This window comes from Lactuca virosa, chromosome 5 (assembly GCF_052849685.1).
Source record: "Lactuca virosa cultivar CGN04683 chromosome 5, Lactuca_virosa_CGN04683_v6, whole genome shotgun sequence".
NCBI classification, from domain to species: domain Eukaryota; kingdom Viridiplantae; phylum Streptophyta; class Magnoliopsida; order Asterales; family Asteraceae; genus Lactuca; species Lactuca virosa.
This window is the reverse complement of record NC_136430.1, coordinates 291212504-291230264: the sequence shown is the minus strand read 5'-3', so window position 1 is coordinate 291230264 and position 17761 is coordinate 291212504.

The window sequence follows — 17761 nt, the reverse complement described above, 5'->3', positions numbered from 1 at the left end:
TCCTTCCACTTGGCCTAAATTCAACATGAATGGCGCAACACCCTTCCTCATGGTGCAACTTCTATCATGATGGTGCAACTTGTTCTTGGATGTTGCAACATGTTGCTCTTAAAAGCTCTATATGCTTAAGAGTCATTATATATTGATATTGCTAGATAACATATGATCCTAAAGGGTTACACTAACAACAACTTGATGTATATAAGAATTTGATTCTGAAATAAATATATATCTTTTAATTAATTGGAAATTATTTATTTCATAGAAATAATAATTTTCAATGCTAAGTATCAAAATATATCATAATATATCCTAAGGTATGATTTATTATGTAATGTACATCTTTTTGGAGTAAAAGGGGTTTTTTTTGATTTATATGGATTTATATGTTTTATAAGTTATAAAAAATTAGATGAGTTTTTATAGAAAAACTAGATTCTTCTTTTTATAAAGTATTCAAGGAAACCATAAAGGGAAGAGAAGACATGCTTGCATTTATGTAATCACATGGTCATGTTCTTACACTTGTATCCTTTTTCTTGCTAGATGCATGACGTATTAGAGTATCAAGACTCAATGAGTAAGGATTTGTATTAAGATGATTAAAAGGATTGCATGTATCTCTTCATTTATAAGCCAAAAACCACGAATTTTGGGCATCATATCTCCTCTTTGTTTCTAGTTTCTTAAAGTTTTAAGTTCTTATTAGACGGAAGATGATACTTGCAAACTCTATTTAAGGTAATACTTGGGCTTTAACTTAAATCTTAAAAGTGTTCTATTATTACAAGAATATACAAGACTAGCATCTTATCAAGTTGGCTAAATGTTGGTGGATACATGTAGAGAGCTTCTTTCTTGCAGCTTAAAGTCATCTTCATCAACTTCCTAATTGCCAAAGGAACCAAAGTCTTCAAAGTTTGTTTTACTTTATTCTTCTTTGGTTATGTTTAATCTTTCTAAGTTCTTGCAAAAATGATCTTTGGGTGGGAATAAAACTAGTTTTATTTTGTTCAAAATTAAAGCCTTTCGTTGCTATTTTTGTGTCTATGAAACAATTTTTGAATAAAAATCCAACAATTGGTATCACAGCCATTTTTGCAAGATTAGTTAGATTACTTGTTATGTTGATGAAATCTTTGTTTTTGGAAAACATGGATGGTTTTCTATTTGCAAGAAAAATCCATACATATTTTCTATGAAACTATTAAAATGTTTCTAAATGTTATTTTTGATGGGTTTTGAGTATTACATCATTCCTATGGTGCACTTGCAACCCTTAAGCTTTGGATCTAGGTTTTATCTAATTATACATGCAATAATAATCATCCAAAGCTATAACCCTACTCTAGCATGTATAAATCGAAATTTACATCTAATATAAAGATAAGATGTTACCTTTCAACTGTAGCTTGCTTGATCTTCAACCTTTGAGAACTAAGCACCTCAAATGTGATGCCTCTAATAGATCACAAACACCAAAATCAAGTTGGAAGAATATGAGAGAGATGGAAATGCAAAAAATCGGCTGGAGATCCTTCTAGGGTTTCTAGTGGCCAATTTTGGGATGCCCAAGGGTTCCTTATATAGCTGAGCAGTTAGGGTTTTAGTCAAAAACCTAATCCAGTTGCTTAGTCCTTAAGCAGCCACTAGGATACTTCTAGAAGGCCCCTTGGATGAATTCTATGTGGACTACCACATGAATTTTATCCATGCCATCCTTATAAACCATAAGCCCAACTTTGTAACTATCTTATAATTACAGTACCAGTCCCCTTAATTTAATTAATCTATTTTGACCATAAAATTAATTCTAAATTAAATCTTGACCAACATTAATTAAATAATATGATTTCTCTTTTAATATATTATTCCTATAATATATTAATAAATCATAATTAACCTCTTTCTCCATAATTCATCCAGTCAAGTTGCTATGGTGAAGGTAACCTAAAAGGACCATGCTACGATTGGGTCAACCACATACCAAATATAGTTATGGGCTTAGACACCTAATCCAACAGTCTCCCACTTGGATAAGTCTAATAACTATAAATGCAAGTACGACTTCAAAATCCGATAAGCAATCGTAGCTCTCAAAAGCCGATGTCGAACTCTGACACGTCCTATAGATAAGGGATCATGTAGTCTTCCGTTCTCAAGATATCATGCGGACAAATACATGGAACATAGTCATACTTATTGTCCAGCAGTTTGTTTCCCGATTTCTGATTCGTCTGACATAGAACTTATATGAACACATCAACTTAGTCATGACCGCGCCCCGCACATAAATCAAAACAAAATCATCGAGGGGCCCAAGATATCGCTTTTAATCCTCTTTGGATAAAAGGAACAGATAAAGTTTGACTTATATGCTTGTACTATTTACTCATTAAATCATACACAACAGTACGTTTTATAACATCAAGTTACTGATGCGTTTACGCATTATCAATGCACCACCAATTTGTAAACAACAACTCATATATCTCGGTTTAAAGACTATACGATATTATCGTCTCACAATCACTCGTGATAAATTCCATGAAGTGTTTCATGTGAGCACGGGTTTAATCCAATACTCAAATCTTATTTCAGAAGCACTCATGAACGTTGCAGCAAACTTTTACTATGGCTAAACGCTTAGACAATCTACAAGACAATTCATGACAGTCTTGCCTCAATACCTACTTCCAAAGTATGATTGACTGTGGATGGTTTGAATAATCATATTATTTTGGAAGTCAAAACATGCAAAATGAAACAATAGTAAACAATTGACACAAGACAATAACATTACTTATAAATAAGACTCCTTTATTTAATCATAAAATGTCAATTACATTTTATCTATTACAAGTTTCTAAAAGCTATCTAATCACTAAAACTAATATCGTCCTCCAGCTCAATACTCATAGCATGCTGCAAGTGCTTAACCCTACTCAGTCCCTTTGTAAGGTGATCTGCTGGGTTATCCTCTGACGATACCCTCTTACCGCGAGGAGTCCCTTTTCTACTCGATGTCTGATGAAGTGGTATTTTCTGTCGATGTGCCTGGATCTGCCATGATCCCTCGGTTCCTTGGTTAAGGCGACCGCACCTTCGTTATCACAAAAATTTCCATAGGCTCCTTTATGGCAGGTGCAACTCCAAGGTCTCCGATGAAGTTCTTTAGCCATATTTCCTCCTTCGACTCTTCGCTCGCTGCTATATACTCTGATTCGCATGTTGAATCAGCTAGGGTCTCCTGCTTGGAACTTTTCCAGGTCACTGCTCCTCCATTCAGGGTAGACACCCATCCCGACTTAGAGCGGAAATTATCTCGATCGGTCTGAAAACTGGCGTCACTATACCCTCGCACTCTCAAGTCATCACTCCCATCGAGGATAAGAACTCAGTCCTTAGTCCTCTGTAGGTACTTAAGAATGTTCTTTACCGCGGTCCAATGAACTCTACCAGGATTCCCTTGATATTTGCTGACCATGCTCAAAGTGAAGGCCACATCAGGGCGAGTACACGTCATAACATACATGATTGAGCCAACAACGGAAGCATAAGGTACTCGACTCATTTCTGCTATCTCAGCTTCGGTACTCGGATTTTGAGTCTTACTCAACTTGGTATTGCTCTAGATTGGTAACTCCCCTTTCTTGGAATTCTCCATGCTCAAACGTTTCAACACTTTATCCAAGTAAGTACTTTGACTATATCCTATTAGTCTTTCACTCCTATTTCTCAATATCCTTATCCCCAGAATATAAGCAGCTTCTTCGAGGACCTTCATAGCGAAACACTTCCTAAGCCAGGACTTAACCTCCTGCAAGGTTGGGACGTCGTTTCCTATGAGCAGTAGGTCATCCACATACAAAACGAGAAAGCTAACTATACTCCCACTGGCTTTGACATATACATAGGACTCATCCTCGCTTCTCGAAAAACTAAACATGTCACACCCCCAAACCGGAACGGCGGAAATGTTAGGGGGCGGAGGACGTCATGCCAAGTATAAAAACACATGCATTATAGTAATCAAAGTACAAAAAACCATTGCTATAATAATGTATACGTTTTTACATGAGTCGTAAAACATTAGATATTCAACATCAAAAGTAGATATAGTAAAAGACAAAAGACGCAGCACGATACTAGGTCGTCTTCTCAAAAGCTCTGGGAGTGTACCTGTCTACTGGATTCCTGAGAATACAAGTTATTTTGAAAGAGAGGATCAGCATTTAAGCTGGTGAGTTCATAAGCATTAGTTTCATTTATGGTTGCTTTAGATTTAAGAAAGTGATTGATTACGTTCCAGAAAGTCCTACACTTTCTGATGTACAATTAAAAGTAGTTTTACAATCCCATAAAACCGTTCTGTTTAAGTATTATTGTAGTTATAATATAGTTTAACATAATTTTAACTCTCCATAAAATTATAAGAATAATGTTTTCCGTTTTGTTTGTGAAGAGTACTTTTAATCCCATAAAACAGTTCTGTTTTGTTTGTGGAAAATGATTAATACAGTAGTATTTCTTAAAAATAAACTACTATTGTAATGACTACCCTATTATTGAACTGGTTAATTAGGGTTAAAATGTGATAAAGTTATAACCATACTGATTGACTAGCGTTTAACACGACGACCTGCTGGCGTCGAAACTTATGTGACATTTGTCACCCGTAGACCGGTAGGTCGCACTGTAGCTAGCAACGAGGTGTGGGATTATCAGTCCCATATAGATCTATACACACAATGCTCGCTCTCCCTCCAGCAGGCTCTGGTTACAAAACGCGACATAACAAGTATATTGCTATGCCGTGAAGTAGTGGCTCACATTTCTGGTTTATCTGGTTTAAGTAAAGATCAAAATATATCCTTTTCTTAACAAAGTAGTTTAAACCTGGTATACTTATCTAGTAAAAATTGATTTCTCGTTTGTTTCATAAATTATACCTATTATAATTTATATGTTCTATCTGATTAGCATGATCTCTCATGAATGTACCCCTTTGCTCAACGTGATACAAAGGTAATGATATTGACTGAAGTAACCTTGTATATCCTTGAGAGGATTATAGGAATCATCGATGAAAGTGTTACTTACTTACTTACTTACGAAGATCGACTGAATAACCTTCTACTGACAAAGTGGTCTATATATATAATATATATAATTAAGAAGGAAATGACCTTCGGACAAATAACTCCACCTTAAGCCCACATCCAAACAAGGAAAAGGAAATAAGGCAATTCATTAGTCCTAAGCCCTTTAAGTCTTATTTATAGACCTATACATATATAAACATGATTTTTGACAAATATAAGTTTAAAGAGTTTATAAAACAATTAAAAGAGTTCAACAGTTTTTCGAAGAGTTTAACAGTTTTTTCAAGGAGTTTAACAATATTTAAAAGAGTTTACATGACTTTAAGTCATTTTCGAAACATTTGGTAATCTTTTATTATAAACATAATAATTAAAAGCACAAGAAAACCTTTTGTGTGATTGTTATCATAGGTAAACATTAACACAATTTAATTGTGTTCAACTTGTATCCCCCCCTTAAAAGCATTTAAAACCATTAAAAAGGTAGATTATAGGGGTATGAACTCACTTTATGTGGGTGATTCAACTAAAGATTCGATATAGGATAATAAGTTTCACGAGTGAAGTCCCGAAGCACAAACGAGTCCTATTTAGCATATTAAGACATATATATATATATATGTATACAGTTAGTGCATTTAACATCTAAGGTGCAAAGGAAACAACCTATGAAGTAGGGAACACTTACAAAGAAGTGTTAGAATCGAAAATGGAAGGCTGAAAAGGAGTTCACGGCTAGCTTGATGGGTTCACGACACCATGAAGGGTTCATGGCCCATGGTGGTTCACGACCCTAAGAAGGGTTCACGGCCCAAAATCAGGGAAGAACACTTGAAGATCTTGATGATTGGCGATTGTTTGAAGGTCCTAAGTGGTATATTAAAGAGATGCAAAAGGAAAAAGGGATGAAAAAGGTGAAAATGGTGTTCTTGGTATATGATACTTGAGAGAGAAAGGGAGGGTTTTCGGCCAAGAGATGAAGAAATGAGGATAAAATCGAACAACCTCATATATATATAAGGTATAGTTCACGGCCAAGGGAGGGTTCACGGCCGTGAACCTAATTTGCGGCCGTGAACCTCACTTGTTGAGGTTTATGACTCGAATGTAGTTCTTGTTTCTCGGTTCTTACATGGTTCACTTCTTAACACACAACCCTTACGTATACTAGGTCTAGAAACCTATAAGTTTGACCTTCGATTGATGTGTTTGGCCTTACAAGAATAAAAATTTGCGGGTTGTCACATCATCCCCCCGTTAACAGGAATTTCGTCCCGAAATTAAGTCTTAGGTATACACATGGACTAAAGGAAAAGAGGTGGATACTTGTGTTTCTGATGATCCTCACGCTCCCATGTGAATTTGGGTCCTCGCTATGTACTTAAGCGGACCCTTACTATCAGGATAGGATTTGAGTAGTCCTATTGACTTCACTATCTAGGATTTCTACGGATTATTCCATAAAGTTGAGGCTCTCTTTTACCTCGATCTAATCGAGTGGGATAACAAGAGTCTCGTCGAGCAAACACTTTTTCAAGTTAAAGACGTGGAAGGTAGGGTGTATGTTATTGAATTCTCGAGGTAGTCGGGGTCTATAAGCTACTGGATCAAATCTAGTATGAGTCTTGAATGGTCTTATGTACCTTGGATTTAGTAATCCACACTTTCCGAAGCGTATCATGCCCTTCCAGGGTGAGACCTTCACATGACGTGGTGACCAACCTGGAATTCCAAGGGTTTTCTCCTATTGAAGTCGTAGGTTTTCTGTCTGAATCTGGAAGCTTTACATGGCTCCCGGATTCATACTCTCTTCTTGGTAGTTTCTCAGATATTTTGACCAGTGAAGGTGTTGTCTAGAAATTGGTCCTCTAGCTAGTTGTGTGTCATCTACTTTAGTCCAGTGCAGAGGGGATCTGCACTTGTGACCAAAAAAGGGCTTCAAATGGAGCAACTTTAATGCTAGAATGGTAAAGGATTCGACTAGTTGGTAAATGGGTATCCCATGCTTTACTAAAGTCGATCACATATGCTCTCAGCATGACTTCTAATGCTTGAATCGTTCTCTCATCCTGTCTGTCAGTTTAAGGATGGTAGGCTATGCTCATGACTAGCCTAGTTCCCAGAGATTTCTGAAGTGACTAACTGAACTGGGAGATGATTCTACTATCTCGAACGGAGATAACAGATATTGGAACACCGTGCAGTCCAGCTAATCTCTCGGATACACGTTCTAGTTAGCTCCTTAATTTTTCCCATTTCCTTTCAATTTGCAGGAAGTGTGAGGACTTGGTTAATCTGTCGACGATCACCCAAAATGGTATCAAGTCCACCTGTTGCCTTGGGTAACTTGATTATGAAGCCCATTGGAATCCGCTACCATTTCCACTCAGGTATCTCCGGTTGTTGTAGTAAGCCTGCGGGCTTTTGCTCTAAAGTTCATGATAAGACTCATACTTGGCTCATCCACCATCACCTCGTGTATACAAGTAGTATGTAATTTAGATTGACAAAATGTTCGGATGGGTGGCTCTGCCCCAAGTCCACAATCAGACAAGGAACAGGAAATAGGGGGGAATCACACATCCTAAGTCTTATTAAGTCTAAATTACATACCACTCTCGCGTATACACTTAGCAGCGATGGATTAACCTCATGAGATCTATTGGGGATACTTCGGGTGGTTAGTGACTTCTGAGACTTCTTTGGTGCTTTTCGCTTCAAGTTGCCTATCTACTGAGTAGGCTAGAAGGACGTGGTACCCCTCGCATGGGTACATCTGAAGTTTTGAAGCGATAGATGATATAAGGGTTTGGATTAGGTTTGTCGTTATAGATTGAAAGAATTTCATTTGACGGTTGATTAAGGGAAAAGTTTTTTTACACAGCATAGGAATTTTGCATGGTGAGGACCAAGCCAAACCATGACGGATGATGATGTCGGAACACCTCGATGTAAAAGATATTAAGTTGATTTGGAAGAAGTGATTACTTGGACGATGAACTATCCTACATACATATGTTTTCAGCGCCTTTGGTTTTATCCTTAGTATTATTACTACGAACCCTTTTTGCTCCGAAATTAACGAGCATTAACAATAGAAGAGGTCTGATAATTTGAAATAATGAACTTTCATGAAATGATCCCTACTAGGTCTCTCTATAACCGCTTGGTGTATACAATTCATGTGTAATTAAGATTGGGAAGACGGTAGACTGAGTTACCTTGCCCTAAATCCACAACCAAACAAGGAACATGAAATGAGGCGAAATCACTCACTCTAAGTCTACAAATCTTAATTATAAATGGCCCTAAAGTATACACTAAGCCATCATAGCTTACCTGTTAGGGTTCCTATTTTTATATGAGTGTTGTGATTTGGTTCGAACGAGAGAGTAAGCATAATTATGATTAACTATTACGGTTTGGAAGCGTACCAAAAATATAGCAGGGTTCTTTGATGCCTCCCCATGCTCTGGGGTCAAACTCCTCCTGCTCCCCTGTTATTCTTCTCTGTTGGACAGTCCCTCTTGAAATGTCCTATTTCACCACAAAGGTGGCATATTGAACTGATTCCAACATTTGTGGTTGAAGTGATGAACTCGACTGTAGTCCTACAGGAACGGGCGGTGTGCCCCTTCATGTTGCATCCATTGCAATGCGGTACTCGGCAGACTCCATAATGATGCTAGTTGCACTTGCTATAGTGTGGGAGGTTTCCTAAGTACGGTGTAGCTGGTGTTGGGATAGCAGGGATAATGGGTGTATTGACTGCCCCAGATTGTTGCCCTTCGGTAGGTCCTTGAGTTGAACAACTCCCTTTCTCGTTCTCGAACTTTCGTTTCAGGATATTAGGTTTGAGGTCCGGAGTTTCTTTACAAGTAGGCACTCGTTGCTGAAATTGGTTAGCACCGTGATTGGGATTGCCGATAACATTTCCACTAACATTTGCATTGTTAGCATTAACGTGAGCCATGACAGCTGTTACGGCTGCTGTGACTGCAGCTTGAAATGTAGCCTTATCTATCTGAAGGATTGGTGTTTTTCCGGTGAGTTGGTTACGTTTCTTCGGAGGCATGATTCTGTTACACGATGAGAAAACGAGCTCGTGAGCAACGATGGTTGTCTCTAGATGTCTTCTAATTATTTATATACATATAAATTTTTCGTTTTGTTATCCGGTTCTCAATGTTTCGACCTACATCCTCATGATGTAGTCCTGGTAAAGGGCAGAAGTAAGTTTTGGTTGGTGTATATCATGTTCCAACTTTCGAAAAGATTCGAAAACAATTCATAACAGTGTCTACATGAAATAGACTTATGAATTTTTAGAAATAATCACTCTTAATTGAGATTTAGTGATCCGATTTACTGTTATTAGTCGTGACGGGAAAAGGCGATAAACTTAATACCTAACGTGAGTAGTGTAATCACTAACTCACTAGGTTGCATTAATTTATTAGTTATTAATGTGACGAAAAGGCACTCAAACACTTCACATGTATCACGTGTGGTTTTCCTCTGTTCTCCGTTCTACTCTGGGCGGTAATGATTTGTTCTCTCCTGGTATCAAAATGGTGTCCTTATCCTCCGTAGGTATATTGAATTCCTATGCCGTCTTACTTCTGATTCTGACACTGATCCCCATTACTTCATAATTGAGAGTTCGAATCCCAGAAGTTCATGCGAACTTCTCATCAGTGCCCTTAATAAGGTAAAGAAACTTGGTGGTTTCTATAGTTTCTTTCTCGGAATCCTCCTAACGAATCCCTTCTGGATCGTCGCTGATTCCTCCGTTGGTTGTTGTGGTGGGATGGTTACATCTATCTAAGTGGTTTATACGAGAATGGGAATGTCTAAAGAATCTATGATATTAATAAAACATTTTCGTTACAAATACATTTTTACGAGGACGATGCATTTAGGTCTTTCTATAATCACATAGTGTGTACCGATTATATATAATCCAGATAAAATAGACCTTCGAATAAGTGATCCTACTCTAAAATCACATCCAAACAAGGAAAAGGGAGTAGAGCGAAAATCACCTATTCTAAGTCTATAAAATCTCAACTATATACAACTTTAACGTATACACTTAGTAATTATAGACCTAAGAGAAAGGGTCTTTTAAATTTTCACATAAGTTATTTATGGTACCTAAAATACTCCTATAGTATTTTAATTATATGTTTGATTCTAGAACTTCTTGATATAAGAAGTTGGTAAGTTTTTAGTTTTGTTGCTATAGCATCATAAAATATTCCTATAGTATTTTAAACTTTATGTTTGGTTCTAGTATTCCTTTATGTATATGGTTGGTAAGTTTTAGACTCGTTGCAACACCACTATCACTCCCAAACATATGTTGGTCGCATCTCAAATAAATATAGTTGATCAGGCTATATTTATCCCAGATATGACTACATAACTGTGCAGGTTTGACTGTAATGTCCAACCTCCAAATACTTTTGTTTTGTTCTCCTGTGATACTTGTTCTAGTATATATATATATATATATATATATATATATATATATATATATATATATATATATATATATATATTCTGCATGTACTAATACTTTTATAAAATACTTTTATATTTTAAATTATAACTCTTGGTCGGAGTGTTTTTATCGCAATGTGTTTATAGTTGTATATCTTTTATGGCTGATATACTGAGTTCACTATAAACAATGCTATGATACCAATCTGTCACACCCCCAAACCGGAACGGCGAAAACGTTCGGGGGCGGAGGACGTCATGTCAAGTATCACAACACATGCATTATAGTAATCAAAGTACAAAAAACCATTGCATTAATAATGTAAAAGTATTTACATGAGTGTTCAAACATTAGATATTGAACATCAAAAGTAGATATAGTTAAAGACAAAAGACGCAGCGCAGTACTAGGCTGTCTTCTCAAAAGCTCCGGGAGTATACCTGTCTACTGAATTCCTAAGAATACAAGTCATTTTGAAAGAGAGGATCAACATTTAAGCTGGTGAGTTCATAAGCATTAGTTTCATTTATGGTTGCTTCATATTTAAGAAAGTGATTGATTACGTTCCAGAAAGTCCTACACTTTCTGGTTTACAATTAAAGTAGTTTTACAATCCCATAAACCGTTCTGTTTAAGTATTATTGTACTTATAATATAGTTTAACATAATTTTAACTCTCCATAAAATTATAAGAAGAATGTTTTCCGTTTTGTTTGTGAAGAGTACTTTTAATCCCATAAAACAGTTCTGTTTTGTTTGTGGAAAATGATTAATACAGTAGTATTTCTTAAAAATAAACTACTGTTGTAATGACTACCCTATTATTGAACTGGTTAATTAGGGTTAAAATGTGATAAAGTTATAACCATACTGATTGACTAGTGTTTAACACGACGACCTACTGGCGTCAAAACTAATGTGACATTTGTCACCCGTAGACCGGTAGGTCCCACTGTAGCTAGCAGCGAGGTGTGGGATTGTCAGTCCCGTATAGATGTATACACACAATGCTCGCTCTCCCTCCAGCAGGCTCTGGTTACAAAAAGCGACATAACAAGTATATTGCTATGCCGTGAAGTAGTGGCTCACATTTCTGGTTTATCAGGTTTAAGGAAAGATCAAAATATATCCTTTTTCTAAAAAAGTAGTTTAAACCTGGTATGCTTATCTAGTAAAAATAGATTTCTCGTTTGTTTCATAAATTATACCTATTATAATTTATATGTTCTACGTGATTAGCATGATCTCTCATGAATGTACCCCTTTGCTCAACATGATACAAAGGTAATGATATTGACTGAAGTAACCTTTTATATATATATATATATATATATATATATATATATATATATATATATATATATATATATATATATATATATATATATATATATATATATATAATTAAGAAGGAAACGACTTTCGGACAAATAACTCCACCTTATGCCCACATCCAAACAAGGAAAAGGAAATAAGGCAATTCATTAGTACTAACCCCTTTAAGTCTTATTTATATACCTATACATATATAAACATGATTTTTGACAAATATAAGTTTAAAGAGTTTATAAAACAATTAAAAGAGTTTAACAGTTTTCCGAAGAGTTTAACAATTTTTTCAAGGAGTTTCACAATACTCAAAAGAGTTTACATGACTTTATGTCATTTTGGAAACATTTGGTAATCTTTTATTATAAACATAATAATTAAAAGCATAAGAAAACCTTTTGTGTGATTGTTATCAGATGTAAACATTAACACAATTTAATTGTGTTCAACTTGTATTCCCCCACTTAAAAGCATTTAAAACCATTAAAAAGGTAGATTATAGGGGTATGAACTCACTTTATGTGGGTGATTCAACTGAAGATTCGATATAGGATGATAAGTTTCACGAGTGAAGTCCCGAAGCACAAACGAGTCCTATTTAGCATATTAAGACATATATATGTATACAGTTAGTGCATTTAACATTTAAGGTGCAAAGGAAACAACCTATGAAGTAGGGAACACTTACAAAGAAGTGTTAGAATCGAAAATGGAAGGCTGAAAAGGAGTTCACAGCTAGCTTGATGGGTTCACGGCCCGATGAAGGGTTCATGGCCCATGGATGGTTCACGTCCCTAAGAAGGGTTCACGGCCCAAAATTAGGGAAGAACACTGGAAAATCTTGATGATTGGCAAGTGTTTGAAGGTCCTAAGTGGTATACTAAGGAGATGCAAAAGGAAAAAGGGATGAAAAGAGTGAAAATGGTGTTCTTGGTATACGATACTTGAGAGAGAAAGGGAGGGTTTTCGGCCAAGAGATGAAGAAACGAGGATAAAATAGAACAACCTCATATATATAAGGTATAGTTCACGGCCAAGGGAGGGTTCACGGTGGTGAACCTAGTTTGCGGTCGTGAACCTCACTTGTTGAGGTTTATGGCTTGAATGTAGTTCTTGGTTGTCGGTTCTTACGTGGTTCACTTCCTAACACACAACCCTTACGTATACTAGGTCTAGAAACCTATAAGTTTGACCTTCGATTGATGTGTTTGACCTTACAAGAATAAAAATTTTCCGGTTGTCACAAAACACTTTGACTTTCTCATCGAAACAAAGATTCCATCTGCGAGATGCTTGTTTTAATCCATAGATGGATTTCTCAAGCTTACACACTCTATTAGGGTACTTCGCATCGACAAAACCCTCTAGCTGACTAATGTAAACATCTTTAGCCAACTTCCCATTCAGGAAAGCGGTTTTGACATCTATCTTCCATATTTCATAATCATGAAACGGAGCTATGGCTAGCATAACCCTTATAGATTTAATCTTCGCTACTGGTGAGAAGGTCTCGTCACAATCAACTCCGGGAGTTTGAGTAAAGCCCTTCGCAACCAATCGCACCTTATATGTGTGTACTTTCCCATCTATGTCGGTCTACTTCTTGAAGATCCATTTGCATCCAACCGTCTTACGACTTGGTACATTGTCAACCAAGTTCCAAACTTGATTGTCATACATGGATTGAATCTCGCTATGCATAGCCTCTTTCCATTTCACAGACTCTGGGCCTGCCGTTGCTTCCTTGTAGTTGTTAGGTTCATCCATATTTATTAGTGTACTATCACTAATAAACGTATCACCCTCAGTTGTTATATGGAAACCATACAACACAGGTGGAACAATTACTCTACTGGAACGTCTAAGAGGCAAGGATTCGTCAATCGGTTCAACAGGAGTTTTCTCCTCGGGTTGAGTGCCAGTGTTAGAGGTTCCTTCATCACTTGATTCTTGAAGCTCTTCAAGATCAATTTGCCTCCCATTGTCCTCTTGGCATATGAGTTTTCTCGCTCTTGGAAAACCCCTCTCCTCGTAACGAAGACAACACTGTCACTCGGTCTATAGAAAAGATATCCAAAGGACTTCTACAGATAGCCGATGAAAATACATTGCTCACTACGAGGTTCGAGCTTATCGTGAGTCTCTCGTCATACGAAAGCCTTACAACCCCAAACCTTGATATGTGCTAACGAGGGAACCTTCCCTGTCCACATCTCGTGAGGTGTTTTGGCAACCTTCTAGTTGGGACTAGATTAAGGATATGGGAGGCAGTCTCTAAGGCATACCCCCATAATGAGATAGGTAACCAAGCTCGACTCATCATGGAATGAACCACGTCCAACAAGGTTCGATTGCGCCTCTCTACCACACCATTCAACTGCGGTGTACTAGGCGGCATCAATTGCGAAACAATTCCACATTCCTTAAGATAGTCGTGGAACTCGATACTAAGATACTCACCACCTCGATCGGATCGGAGCATCTTTATCTTCCTGCCCAGCTGATTCTCCACTTCTTGCTTAACCTCTTTGAATTTTTCAAAGGTTTCTGACTTGTGCTTGATCAAGTAGATATACCCACATCCTCTATAATCATCAGTAAAAGTCACGTAGAAGCGGTTCGCATCCCTTGTAGTGGATCTAAAGGGCCCACATACATCCGTATGTATGAGATCCAATAAACCCTCACCCCTTTCACAAGTACCAGTGAAGGGTGACTTGGTCATCTTTCCGAGTAAACAAGACTCGCACATGTCATCGGCCCTAAGGTTAATTGACTCCAACACTCCATCCTTCTGGAGTTGGGCTATGCGCTTCTTGTTGACATGTCCAAGACGACAATGCCCCAAGCATGCTTTCTCCAAACCATTGGACGAATCGATGTGCGACACATTATTTCCTAAGTCGTCTACAACTATCACAATTTCATATATACCATTACAAGGCAATGCTTCAAAATAGAATGTACCATTCAAGAAAGCATTGATAGAACCAATTTCATTATTAAATGAATATCTATAACCTTGTTTATATAAACCATGAAAAGAAATAATGTTTCGTGTCATTTCTGACGAGTAGCAACAATTATTCAAATCTAAACCTAACCTACTACTAAGAATTAAAGAATAAACTCCAATCTTGGCGACAGACGACACTTTCCTATTCCCCATGATCAAGTTCATTTTCCCATGCTCCACATCCCTACTTCTTCTTAGACCCTGAAAATAAGAACAAATGTGAAAACCGCATCATGTATCAAGGACCTAAGAAATAGCATATGATGAGTTGTTAGATTGAATAGTATAAATACCTCCGACGGTGGGCTTTATCTTCCTATCCTTGATGTCTTGCAGATACATCAGGCAGCTTCGTTTCCAATGCCCTTTGTCAAGACAGTAGAAGCACTTTGCATCCTTCGGATTAGAAGAGGAAGCAGCAGAACCACCTTTGGTCCCACTAGAAGAGGATCCATCGTGAGAATTTCCCTTGTGGCTATTATAAGGAGCCTTCCTCTTCTTCCCTTTCCCTTGTCTAATTGCCAAGACAGGGGAACAGTAGTAAGAACGGACGCAACAGACTTTCTTTTCAAACTACTCTCAGCAGTTCGTAGAAGGCCTTGGAGCTTGCTTAGAGTGACATCCTTTTTCTTCATATGATAGGTCATACTAAACTGATCATAAAAGGGAGGCAAAGAGTGTAAGATAATATCTATGGCCAACTCTTCGTCGAAGTTGACATTTAACTTCAACAAGCGGTCCACGAATCTCTGCATCTTTTGTAAGTGGGCCATGATGGACTCTCCATCCTTTATCTTTGTAGTAATCATGGAGGCGATGATCTTGTACCTTTCCTGCCTCGCACTTTGATGGTACCTTTCCATCAAATCTTGGTGCATCTCGTAGGGATAGAAGTCCTCATAGGACTTTTGGAGTTCGGCAGTCATGGTCCCAAGCATGATACACGACACTTTTGTCGCGTCTCTCTCATGAGCATCATATTGAGCGATTTGATCAGGAGTAGCAGTGTTGTGGTCAATCTCCTTCAGCTCCTTGTCGAGAACATACTCTTTGTCCTTGTAGAGGGTGACCATGCGAATGTTGCGAATCCAATCATTAAAATTGGTTCCATCAAATATCACCCTCCCACACAAGTTCATGAGGGAGAAAGAGCCAGAAGGGTTTGAGCCAAAATCATTGTTGTTTGAAGTCGACATCTTAAAAATAAAAAAGACAAAGTTTAGATTAGATAAGAATCGCCAATATAACACCCAAATGAAAAATTAGGGCTAGGACCCAACACTATTATTTGCAATTCAGAAGAGGGATGTCGTAATCTAATTGCAAATAATTTGAAGGTAGGTAAATGACGATTTACCAATTTCCACCATGAAAAACGAAAAAGAACATTAGGTTTTAATTAAATTGAAATTCCTAGATTATTTTGAGATTCATTGAACTTTTCAATGACATGTTTAAATCTCGATTATGCCCTTCAAGTTTGTGACTGGGATCTCGAGGATAACAAATAAGGTGTGAATAACCATGCAAATGTCCTTGGTACTCTCGATGTCATTTATCACCTAATCAATGTGCCGGTTAACCACACACGCTCCATTAATCTATGATAAACATCGATCTACCCTTTGCCACCCTTGCTAGTCACAAATTAGTGTGCCGCTTAGCCACACACGCTCCACTAACGAATTGGCAAGGTGCAAAGTGAAATTTCATGGAATAGCATCCTTTTCACATTTTTGCTAAAGTAACTAAGATTGAGAATTTATGAAAACATTTAGTTACTTAAGAAATTCATTATACTTATTAATGAAGAATTAGTTTGTCCTATCCTACTCGTTCGGCTAACAACCCTCCACTAGTCAAAAGTGCGGTGGGTAAGAGTGGATACCCAATGGCCGTAATTTTACAGGCCACTTCCTTTAACACCCCTTATAGACCAGCTTTGTGAATGAGGCCTACTAACGGTAAGACTGACTTATCTTATACATATATATAATTATTAATCTTTTAATATTATAATAGTATAAGGGTTGAATTTTAAAACTTTTAAAACTCTAGGGTTTAGAATTTAAATATTTCAAAATCAAAACTTTTTAATTTAAATTCCAAAACTTGAGGGCAAGTTATGAAACTTTTCAAAACCTTTCTAGATCAAATTTAAAAATTAATATAATTAATCAAATAATTTGTCAATATCCGAATTTGACCTAATTCAATTTATGACAAGATAATTCACATCAAATAATATGAATAATTATCCTTATCATATAAACTAATAATTATCTTATAGTTTGACAATTATCTTCTAACTGGATGAGGATAATCATTCCCATATAATAAAATTCAAGTTTTATCGGTCAAAAACATTTTTGGTAATTATCCTAATCCAATTCTGGTCAAAATCCCTAAAAATCTGCCAACTGACGAGCCGACTCGTCGAGTCAAACTTTGGACTCGTCGAGTAGCCTTGACTCGTCGAGTTCATCAGAGGAATCGACGAGTAAATCAGTTAGATTGCAGAATTTCAACTTTTTCACCTAAGAACAATTAAGCAATGCATCAAATACAATAGAAAAACGACCTACTCTCTGATACCACTGATGGGTTTTTAGTATTATATCATTCCTATGGTGCACATGCAACCCTAAAGCTTTGGATCTAGGTTTTATCTAATTGTACATGCAATAATAATCATCCAAAGCTATAACCCTACTCTAGCATGTATAAATCGAAATTTACATCTAATATAAAGATAAGAATGTTACCTTTCAATTGTAGCTCGCTTGATCTTCAACCTTTGAGAAC